General features: G+C 41.7%; 1 protein-coding gene across 1 annotated transcript in view; it reads left to right on the top strand.

The window, feature by feature from the left end:
* LOC109913426 (plexin-B2) overlaps positions 1-11,950 on the top strand; it is a 138,034-nt gene that overhangs the window by 112,760 nt on the left and 13,324 nt on the right. The gene's annotated exons all lie outside the window — the stretch shown is intronic.

The following is an 11,950-nucleotide window of genomic DNA, read 5'->3' as shown; positions in this document are numbered from 1 at the left end:
CTGTGTTATCTCTGACTCCAGCATCGGCAGTTCTTACTATCTCTGAGTTATAACCCCACTGCGAAGTCCCCCATTTCTGACTAAGGGTCCTGACCCAAAACGTCAGCTTTCCTGCTCCTCTGATGCTGCCTGGCCTGCTGTGTTCCTCCAGCTCCACACTGTGTTATCCCCTCATCACTGTTTCTTACCCGTTAGCCAATTCTCTATCCATGCCAATTGTTTAATACTACTTCTGTAGCGATGGTGATGGTAGTTGATTCTTTTCCCAAATTCCTTACGGTGGAAGATACTTTGAAGATCCAATTAATACTAAAGACTGATGCAAAATATCGGTTTAACTCCTCTGCCATTTTCCTGTTCCCTGTGACTATGTGCCAAGATTCATTTTCTAAGGAACCTATGTTCACTTTGGCCATTCTCTTCCTTTTTATATACTTAAAGAAGGTTAAAAAATATTTTTAAAGATACTGGAACAAGCTATTTGTATTGATCAAACGGAAACTCAAAATCCTAAATTTACAGGGAGAAGTACACAGAATATAAAGCACAGAAGCTATACCATTATTTATGTTCTCCTGTAGCCACAATGCTTACATGCCTAACTGAAATTGCTCTTAAAGCTTTGTTAATGGAGCACAAAACCAATGACTTTAGATGGATAAAATGTCATGTCTGTGAGCAATTCAGACGTGCATGCTACACCTTCACAGAAACAGATGTAGGAGCAGGTGTAGGTTCTTTGGCACTTTGAGCCTGTTTTGCTATTCAGTAGGAGCATTGCTGATCATCTAGCTCAGTATCTTTTGATCCTTTTAATCCTAAGAGCTACATCAACATCCTTCTTGAGAGTCTTCAATGTTTTGGCCTCAACAGTTTCTTGTGGCAGAGAATTCCCCAGGCTCACCACTCTCTGGATGAAGAAATTCCTCCTCATCTCTATCCTAAAAAGCCTACCCCTTAACCTTAGACAGTGATCCCTGATTCTGTATTTCCCGATCATTGAGAACACCCCTCCTGCATATATCTTGTATAATTGTGTCACCCCTCATTCTTCTAAGCCCTAGAGAAGAAAGCTCGAACAAAACTAAATCTCTCCCTTTACATCAGTCCCACCATCCCAGGAATCAGACTGGTAAAACTTTTTTGCATTTCCTCAATACATTTCAAACACAAATATTCCATAGCATGGTTTTACTGCATGTCAAAAACGTGTTTTTACATTTTGGTGGTTTATCCTAATGCACATAAGTAACCAAACCTCCATGGAATAACTATGTTTGGCTACACTTGGCTGCTAACATCACACAGGACAGACAGGAAGAGATTGCAACAGTTCTGTTTATCAAATTGTGCAGATGGTTAGCTGGCAGAAATCCACTGAAATAAAAATGCTCCCACCAAAACAAGGGTCAAGTTCACATTACAAAATAGTGTTTACACATGCATATTGATCAAGTATGAACAACTCATTTTTTTAAAGAAAAATACTTCACATGCAGATCAGATTTGTTTTCTAAGAAGGTTCATTAAAAACAGCAAAATCAATTGCTTTTATTTGAAAAGGTGACATCTTGGACTCCCTAGCTGCATTAATGAGATGAATCAGAAAACAACAAGCCATCTCAGAACAGAATCAGCATAAGAATTTACTTGTTAGTTGTTAAACTATATACCCTTCCCCAGGCTGGCTTTTGCATTTGTTAAGAAAACATATGTTAATATTTGAAGTAATTCGGCACAAAATTTTGTTGTGAAGAATGGACGGTATCTAAATTAACTCTTTGCTTTGCAGTCTATTATTTACAGAAATGTCATTTGCTTCACAAATTCATCTCTTAACCACCACTTTGAATTAATTGCAGTTGTAACACAAAGTCACTTCAGACTATTGGTCCTGTAGGGTTTACTAGCTGCAGGTTAGTAGTCAGGATTGTCAAATGAAGATACTTGAAGCCACCCTCAACTCAAGTGAGATTTTGCTTACATTACTGGGAAATTTTGCAAAATTTACACTCCAACTTCTTTCTTGTTGATAGGTTCCTCTGTTTCTGAAATTACATCTAGTTTTGATACAAAACAATGAGAATGCACAGAATCATAGATCTTGACAGTGTAGAAAGAAGCCATTCAGCCAATCATGTCTGCACTGACCTTCCAGAAAATTTAGCATGGCCAATGCACTTAATCTGCACATCTTTGGACTGTGGGAGGAAACCAGAGCACGCAGCGGAAATCCACACAGACACAGGAAGAACATGCAAACTCCGCACAGACAGACAGTCATTTCAGGCAAGAATCAAATCCAGGTCCTTAGATTTATGAGGCAGCAGTGCTAACCACTGAGCCACATACCACCCAGAATTCTCCTTTATGTGACATGTATGTTGAGGTGGGTACAAGGACAGTCATAGGAAAAATTTAAGGTATAGGGGACATATGGAGCAGCGTCAGAGGCCATGGTAGTGTGAAAGCGTACCTTTGTTTAATTTGTGTACTGAAATGGGAAAAGAACTATTGATAACCCAAGAGCTTGTGGAGGGATCACTGCACTTTTTGAAAAGCAAAAATGATTTCAGAAAACCCTGTGCACAGGGACTAATGATCTGCCTTTCCTTCCACTATAATACTCATTTTTAAAAATTGTGTGTGTAAGGGGAATGATAAGGGATTAGAGTTTAAACTAGTAGAGTTATATGCCAATGGTTCATAATTGTTTACCTGGAGCTGGACAATATTAATTTATAATAAGCAATAATTCTTAAGTATAGAAAACCTAGTCCATGCTTTCTGTCAATCTGAGTCTAAACCCCAGGTAAATTGGAGAACACAAGGCATTGCAGGGCTTGATTTTCAGCATGTTACCCAGTGAGGTGTCATAATAAACTACAGGGATGTGGGGATTATTGGCAGTGACCACCAATGTTTCCTGCCCCGGAAAAGAATAGAGGACCACTGTGAGCATAATTAAAGTGTAATTTTGGGGCTTTCGGAATAAGGAGGACTGTTGGAGGCAAAGTTCAGTCTGGTGGGTCTCCAAAGGCTTTTCTATTTTAGGGGCCAGGAAGATGAGTGGAAATGGGCTGTTAAGGTAATGTAAAGCAAAAGGGTACATGGAGGGTCTGGGGTGGGGTGGGGGGGCGGTGAAGAGTTACCTAGTGACGACGCAGAGCTCAGTGCTCTCCTGTATCCACCATGAGCTGTATTTCCTACCATCACTTGCCATTCACTAGACTAACTTCAACTGGAAAACAGCTAGGATGATGCCAAGAAGGGTGGAGTCTGGGTCAGTTTGATGGGCAAAGATGCAGAATCCAGCTCTGCTGGAGGCTAGTTTGTTAAATGGATAAATACATGAAGCATGTGCTTGCAAACTGCAGCTAACATGTAATCTGCAAATCGTTTCATCATCGATTTGCAATGCGTGCAGAGTGACGGGCTCAAATGCTGGTCAAAAGTTATTTGCAACCATGCCAGCTGTCATCACAAGTTGAACACCAGCATCGTTGATGCAGAATTTAACAGCAAGGCCTTAAAAAAAGAGGAGAATGCTTGCCAAGGATGACTCATTACTTGCAAAACTTGCAAGTGTGTAGGGGAGCTGGAGATGATCTCATTATCATCCGTCTTCTAAATGATATGATGGGCTTCATTGAATGCAATGTTTCAAGGATGATGTGGGCCTGGAATAAAAAGGGGTGTTCAAAATACATTAAAAAGAGAACCTCTGATGCAATGTATTGGTGACTCAGCCAGGCCAAACACGTTCACTAAATTAGTGCACATACTGAGGCTAGAGACATAGACCTCATTATCAGGGCACTGAATGTTTTATTCTTTTGAGTGTGTGCACTTCTTTGCTCCTCGTTCCTTCCAGGGAATGACAAGAGATCTGTGTGGAATCACTTCATCAGGCACCCATAGGACAGTGCCTGAGGCCAACTGTGTAACATTATACAAGTTCATTTCATTCCCCCATAATGAGGTCAACACTGCAGCCAGGCAGTAGGAATTCTGAAACATTGCTGACATTCCCCCAGGTGTAGGAAGCCATTGATTGTACATACGTGGCACTGAGAAGACCATATCACAATACTGTGGCATTCATCAATAGAAAGGGGATCCTGTCTATTAATAAAAACCGAAAGAACTGCGGATGCTGTAAATCAGAAACAAAAACAGAAGTTGCTGGAAAAGCTCAGCAAGTCTGGCAGCATCTGTGAAGAAGAATCAGAGTTAACTTTTCAGGTCCCGAGACCCTTCCTCAGAAGGTCATGTTCTCAGGAAGGGTCACCGGATCCGAAACGTTAATTAAGATTCTTTCTTCACAGCTGCTGCCAAACCTGCTGAGCTTTTCCTGTAAATTAATGTTCGGGAGATCTATGATTGACATTATCAACAACCTGCAGGCGTGTCCACACTTGCCTTGACTCCTATATCCTGGAGCACTCGTGTATCTAGTGAATGAGACAGTCCAGATAGCTTACAAGGCTGGTTTCTGGGGCACAAGTAATACCTACTGTGACCATGGCTCATGACACCATTGGACAAGCCCCTAGCAGTTACAGTGCACCTATGCTTCAGAATGGGCCATGGTGGAGCAGATGACAGGGCTGAAGATATAGATCTGCTGCTTGGACCAGTCTGGGAGTCCCTCCTGTACAGTCTGGCCAAAATATACTACATCGTCCTGGAGTGCTGTGCCCTGTACAATCAGAGCAGGCAACTGGCTGTATGATTGATGCTGAAGAGCTGCCTGCCAAGGATGACAGTGAGGCTAAAGAGACCTGGGGAGGAGAAAACTCTCCCTGTGTGTGACAGAGCTCAGCTGCATCAAGCCAAACCAGACAGGATCCGATTGACACTGTTCCAGTAGCTGAGAACAGAGCGCAGCAGACAATTGTGGAATGTAAACTAGTTGTTGGTCATCATGCCAGCATTTCATTTGTATTGTGGGAGTACACTGAAGCTTCTATTTATTTTGTTTGTGTTCACTTGAAAAGTTCATGTTTGGAATTGTCTGATTGCTTGCCTGTATGTGATGTTCCCCTACCGGACAATGACTAGATGCGGGTGCTCAGCAGGCATTAACTTAGAGAGGGTCAAAAACAGAAAATGCTGTTTTGGGTCACTGGACCTAAAACATTAACTCTGCTTTTTCTCCACAGATGCTGCCAGACCCTCAGAGTTTCTCCAGCAATTTCTGCTTTTATTTCTGATTTCCAGCATTTGCAGTTTTTTTAAAAACTCAAAGGGTGTTTGATTAGCATGTAGCTAAGGACAGTTAAATTGAGTGACCTGGTGGTTAAGCAGCAATTAGGCTGAGTGTAGGAGGAGGTGTCAACTAAGTGCAGTGAGCAGGCTGACTTTGTACCTCTGCACCATTATGTTGCCAGTAAGGGCTGATGTTGATTGCCAATACTTGACTGAATGCATAACGCCTTTCAAAGATGCATAGGCACCAGTGATGCCAGTCTTTAGGCAGATATCCAGGCAATAGCAAGCTGTTCTGGGAATGGTAGGTGATCGAATGAGGCTAGCAGGGGCAAGAGGGATTCCACAGGAGTGAGATAGGTAATGAGATGCATTTGGTTAGACATAGCAAGAGATCTTGCTTGGCCCTGTGGAGAGAAAACCTCTGTGGAACACGATGAAACTGACATTTAGCCAAGAAAGCATAACATTCAGCCCATGATTCGTAATAGTCATTGTATAATAAAACTCTAATTATGCCTAGGAATGGGCTATTTAATAGATGCAAAAGATCAACAAATCATCCAGTGTGGATACAGTTTAATGCTCATTTGTGTGTGTTTACATTAATGCTTTTCCTTCCTGTTCTCCCACATATCAAGCCATTTTGAGAAGTTGGGTGTATTTTTGTTTCCATAATTACTTCTCCTCACTCTCCAGAGTCAAAATAAAACAGTTAACACAGTTTAACTCTGACAATGTAGTCACATAGCTACTTTAACCATATTTTCATCACTCCAACTCCAGCAGGAATTACTGACAAAACAGTAACTTGACCTAGTGCCATTCTTCATGTACAAGTTCAGACAGACAATTGACAATTGAGCCCAATCCAAAGCAAATCCAAAATCCAGACTCAATTATACCATAACAGTGTATAAAGTTCAGGAACAGGAATTCTGGCCAAATTGATCGGAGGGGCGGTGCCGAAGCAAATTTTAGCACCTCAGATAATGCCTCTGCTGATCTTAAATAACTCTGCCTAGGACCTTTCAGGGAAGTGCACTGCCCACCAGGCAGAATAACAGCTATGTGTTTGATAAAACCTGCAAATGTTCTCCCTTATTTTCCCCTCGAGAGAGGCAGATTAAGACACATGCACACGAGTTCACTGAGTTTTGATGAAAGAGCTCACACACTCAGAGATATGCAGCACAGAAACAGACCCTTCCGTCCAACTCATCCATGCCGACCAAATTAATCTAATTAATCTAATCCCATTTGCCAGCATTTTCCCCATATCCCTCTAAACTCATTATACCCATCCAGATGTCTTTTCAATGTTGTAATTGTACCAGCCTTCACCATTTCCTCTGACAGCTCATTCCATACATGCACCACCCTCTGTGTGAAAAAGCTGCTCCTTAGGTCCCTTTTAAATCTTTCCCTTCTAACCTTAAACCTCTGCCCTTTAGTTTTGGACTCACCTGTCCCAGGAAAAAGACCTCTATTTACCCTATCCATGCCCTTCATGATTTTATAAAGCTCTATAAGGTCATCCCTCAGCCTCCAATGCTCCAGGGAAGATAGCTCCAGTCTATTCAGCCTCTCACTATAGCTCGAACCCTCCAACCCTGGCTACATCCTCATAAATCTTTTCTGAACCCTTTCAAGTTTAACATCTTTTCTATAGCAGAGAGACCAGAATTGCATGCAGTATTCCAAAAGTTGGCCTAACCATTGTCCTGTACAGCCACAACATGACCTCCTAACTCCGACACTCAGTGCATTGACCAATAAAGACAAGCATACCAAATGCCTTCTTCACTATCCAATCTACCTGGGACTCCCGTTTCAAGGAACTTTGAACCTGCACTTCAAGGTCTCTTTGTTCAGCAACATTCACCAGGACCTTACCAATAAGTGTATAGGTCCTGTCCTGATTTGCCTTTTCAAAATGCAGTACCTCACATGTATCTAAATTAAACTTTATTGCCACTCCTCAGCCCATTGGCCCATCTGATCAAGATCCCGTTGTACTCTGAGGTAACTTTCTTCGCTGTCTACTACACCCCCAATTTTAGTGTCATCTGCAAACTTATACCTCCCTTGTTCACATCCAAACATTTATATAAATGACAAAAAGCAGCGGATCCAGCACCAATCCTCATGGCACACCGCTGGTCACAGGCCTCCAGTCTGAAAAGCAACCCCAAAACATTAATCCGTTTCAGCACAGATACTACCTGGGAGCCCTCAAGTATTACCAGAATTTATGTTTTTATTTCCAATTTCCAGCATTGGCAGTATTTTGCTTTAATATGTGCGTATATGCATTAGTTTAGGATGATTTGGAAACTGGGAGTAGGTTGGCTTATGGAACAAGGGAAATTTTCAATGCTCTTCATTACACGTAGCACAAATATCAACTTTTGAGTATTTAATGAGTAATAACAAAATAATGATAGAAAAACACAAGTCCCTAGAGTTGGCAATACTCCCAAAATAGCTGTTGCTTGCCTGCACTTGTAAATTTAAGAAAAATAGTCATCCATACTACTAAACATGTATATCATGAATAGAAAATATAGAATGGTCTGTTACTTTAACAGGTTTCTACTTATTCTCTTGCAAAACCAATGTTGTCAAAATTGCCTTTCCTCATTCTACAGTGTTCAATCCAATTAAAATGAGATAATATATTATCACAAGATTAGATGTATCATCAAAAACAAATATTCCATTTTGGAATAATGATGCCCATGAGAAACATGTTTAATACAAAAGAGAAATGAAATCCTTGACTTCATTATGCATCCGCTGGAACATGAGGCAATTATGCTTGGAAAATTATTATAATTTAGCGAGTTCCTCCTTGATGACTATCACTTTCTCTACAGTTGTGCATAAACTAGCTGGCTGTAGCAAAATATGCTTGTTCTTTTCACCAATATCTCCACCAGCAAGCATTTTGTACATCTGAATGACCACAGACTGGGGGGAGGTGATGGCTTACTGGTATTATTTCACAAATAGAAACAAGTGTAAAAGGGGAGTTGAGTTACTGATTATGGCGAATATCTCAGCTGTACTGAGGTAGGACATCTTGGTGGGCTCATTCAGAGAGGCCATTTGGGGACAGCTCAGGAACAGGAAGTGTGCAATCACGCTGATGGGATTGTACTATAGACTTCACAACAGCCAGCGGGAGACAGGGGAACAGATATGTGGACAGATTATGGAAAAATGTGAAAACAACAGGGTAGTTGTGATGGGAGATTTTAACTTCCCATACATTGACTTGGAATCCCCGAGCACCAGGGGTTTGGATGAATGAGTAGTTGGGTGGTATTGAAGCAATATGCAAGTAGTCCAACCTGGGAAGGCGTCCTATTAGACCTAGTATTGGGAAATAAGCCCAGACAGGTGATCAAAGTTTTAGTGGGGAAGCATTTCAGGAATGGTGACCATAATTCTGTAAGTTTTAATCATAGAATCCTACAGTATGCAAAGAGGTCATTCGGCCCATTGAGTCCACACTGACCCTCCAAAGAGCATCCCACCAAGATCCAGCCCCTTACCCTATTCCCGTAACCCGATATTTCCCACGGCAAATCCACCTAGCCTACATAGTCCTGGACACTACAGGCAACTTAGTGTGGCCAATCACCTAACCTGCACATTTTTGGACTATGGGAGGAAACCAGAGCATCCGGTGGAAACCCTCACAGACACAGGGAGAATGTGCAATCTCCACACAGACAGAGACAGTCACCGGAGGCTGGATGTGAACCCAGGTCCCTGTCACTGAGAGAGCACGGCACTAACCACTGAGTCACCATGCTGTCCTTCAAGTTACTTATGGATGTAAATAAAAGTAGTCCTTGGGTAAAATTACTAAATTGGGGAAAGGATTACTATGACAATATTAGGCAGGAACCAGGGAATACAGATTGGGGGCAGCTGTCTGGGGGTAAATCCACACCTGTCATGTGGGGAATCTTTTAATGACCAGTTGATCAGAGTCCAGGACCAGCATGTTCCTGAGAAAATGAAGGGTAAGAATGGCAAGATTCTGGAACCTTTGATGACAAGACAAATTGTCAGCTTAGTCAGAAAGAAAAAGAAGCATACACAAGGTTCAGGAAACTGAAAACAAATACAGCCACGAGGAACATAAAGAAAGCAGATGAGAACTTAAACAAGGAGTTATCAGGGTAAAAGGAACAATGAAATGACCTTGGTAAACAGGATTAAGGAAAATCCCAAGGCTATAAAGGAGCAAGAGAGTAGATAGGGAAAGAGTAGGTCCACTCAAAGGCAAAGGAGGGAATTTATACATGGAGTCAGAGGATGTGGGTGAGGTCTTTAACGAATACTTTGCATCGATATTCACAAAGGAGAAGGACATAGTGGATGGTGAGGCTGAGGAGGGATATGTCGATATTCTGGGGCACGTCAATATAAAAAAGGTGCTAGGTGCTTTGAAAAGCATTAAGACACACAAGTCCCCAGGACCTGATAGCATCGATACCAGAATGGCGAGGGAATTGGGTGAGGAAATTGTAGGAGCCTTGTATGAAATCTTTGTATCCACATTAGTCACAGGAGAGGTTCCAGAGAACTGCACAGTAGCCAACATTGTTCCTCTGTTTAAGAAGCGCAATAGGGATAATCTGGGAGATTACAGGCCAGTGGGCCTTGTGTCAGTGGTAGGAAAATTATTGGAGAAGATTCTTAGGGATTGGATTCACTCGCATTTGGAAAAAATATGGACTTACAAGCGACAGGCAACATGGCTTTATTTGAGTGAGGTTGTGTCCCACAAACTTGATCCAGTTTTTTGAGGAAGTGACAAAGATGATCAATGAGGGCAAAGCAGTGGATGTTGTCTACATGAACTTTAGCAAAGCTTTGACAATTCCTTCATGGTAGGCTGATATAAAAGGTGAAGTCACATGGATCCACGGTGCACTGCTAAGATAGATGCAGAACTGGTTTGGTCATAGAAGACAGTAGCTGTGGAAGGGTGTTCTTCCGACTGGACATCTGTGTCCAGTAGTGTTCCACAGGGATCAGCGCTTGGACATCTGTTGTTTATAATGTATATATAAATGTTTTGGAAGAGAATGTAAGTGGTCTGATTAGTAAGTTTGTGGGTGACACAAAGATTGGGGGAGCTGCCGGTGCTGAGGAAGACTGCCAGAGAATACAGCAGGATATGGATAACTTGGGTGAAGAAATGGCATTTGGAATTTAACCCAGACAAATGTGAGGTGATGCATTTTGGAAGCTCCAATGTAGGAGGGAAGAAGACAGTAAGTGGCAGAACCTTTAGAAACATTAACAGAGGGACTTAGGCATACAGGTCCGCACCTCAGAGAGCGGCAACACAAGTGGATAAAGTGGTCAAGAAGGCACATGACATACTTCCCTTCATCGGTCGGGGCATAGAGTATAAAACTTGGCAAGTCATGTTGCAGCTTTATAGAATTTTAATAAGGCCACATTTATAACACTGCATATAGCTCTGATCGCCACACTTCAACAAGGATGTGGAAACTTTGGAGAGGACGCAGAAAAGATTTACTAGATATTGACTTGTTTGGAGGATATTAGCAAAGAGGAGAGATAGGAAAATTTTCACTTGAATGTCAGAGGGACCTTATAAAGGTTTACAAACTTTTGAGAGGCATGACTAGAATAGATAGTTGGAGTCTTTTTCCCAGGGTACAAATGTCAATTACTAGGGGACATAAGTTTAAAGTAAAAGGGGGAAAGTTTAAAAGGGATGCAAGAGGCACTTTTGTTTTACACAGAAAGTATTAAGTGCCTGGAAATGAGCTGCCAGGGGTGGTGATGGTGGTAAATACAACAGCAACATTTAAGAGGCATCTTGACAAATACATGAGCAGGAAGGGAACAGAGGGCTATGAACTGCATAGAGGCAAAAGGTTTTGAGTTTAGAAAGGCACCATGGGTCAGCACAGGCTTAGTGGGCTGAAGGGCCTGTTTCTGTGCTGTACTGTTCTTTGTTCTTCACTCCCAGTTTCTTTCTAAATCCTATGAACAGCGTTTTAATGTAGAAGAAAAAAAATTGATACAAGTAAACCAGAGAGAATCTTTTCACGTTTACCGAAGCACAATTGTCTTTGAAAATGTTGGCTATCAACAAGTGCCACATCAATTTCGGTGTATATCTATCTATCTATCTACTCATGGAAGGACTTAAATCATTGAAAATATCCACACAATGACGTTGTCCAACCAAACTGTTCAGGCATGCAATGACAAATACCTGGGGCAGGTGAGATTTGAACCCAAAACTTCTGACTCAGAGATGATCACAAGATTTGTCACGAGAACCCTTGGAAAGGATGATGTAGCTATTTCTATTCAACCTGTTCAGAGATGCTTTGACAAACCCCTGGGCAAGTGAAACTTGAACTCAGACCTTCGTGCAGAGGTAGGGACATGGCCAGTAAGCCCTTCATATCATTTAGTAAGCTACTTAAAAAAGGAACAGAGACAGTGACAATATGAAATGGACTATACACTAAAAGTAGCCCATATCATTTTACCAGGTATTCAGATGGGGCTCTTAATTAAATAGTAGGTGTCTGGGTTCATTTGCATGAATAATTATAAAATCAAAAAGATAAAGGAGAAGGTAAAATTACAGGCTAGTGATGGGATAACAAGGTGTAGATCTGGATGAACACAGCAGGCCAGGCAGCATCAGAGGAGCAGGGAAGCTGAA

This window comes from Rhincodon typus, chromosome 22, assembly GCF_021869965.1.
Source record: "Rhincodon typus isolate 14 chromosome 22, sRhiTyp1.1, whole genome shotgun sequence".
In the NCBI taxonomy this organism is placed as follows: domain Eukaryota; kingdom Metazoa; phylum Chordata; class Chondrichthyes; order Orectolobiformes; family Rhincodontidae; genus Rhincodon; species Rhincodon typus.
This window is presented reverse-complemented; position numbering and strand designations above follow the sequence as displayed.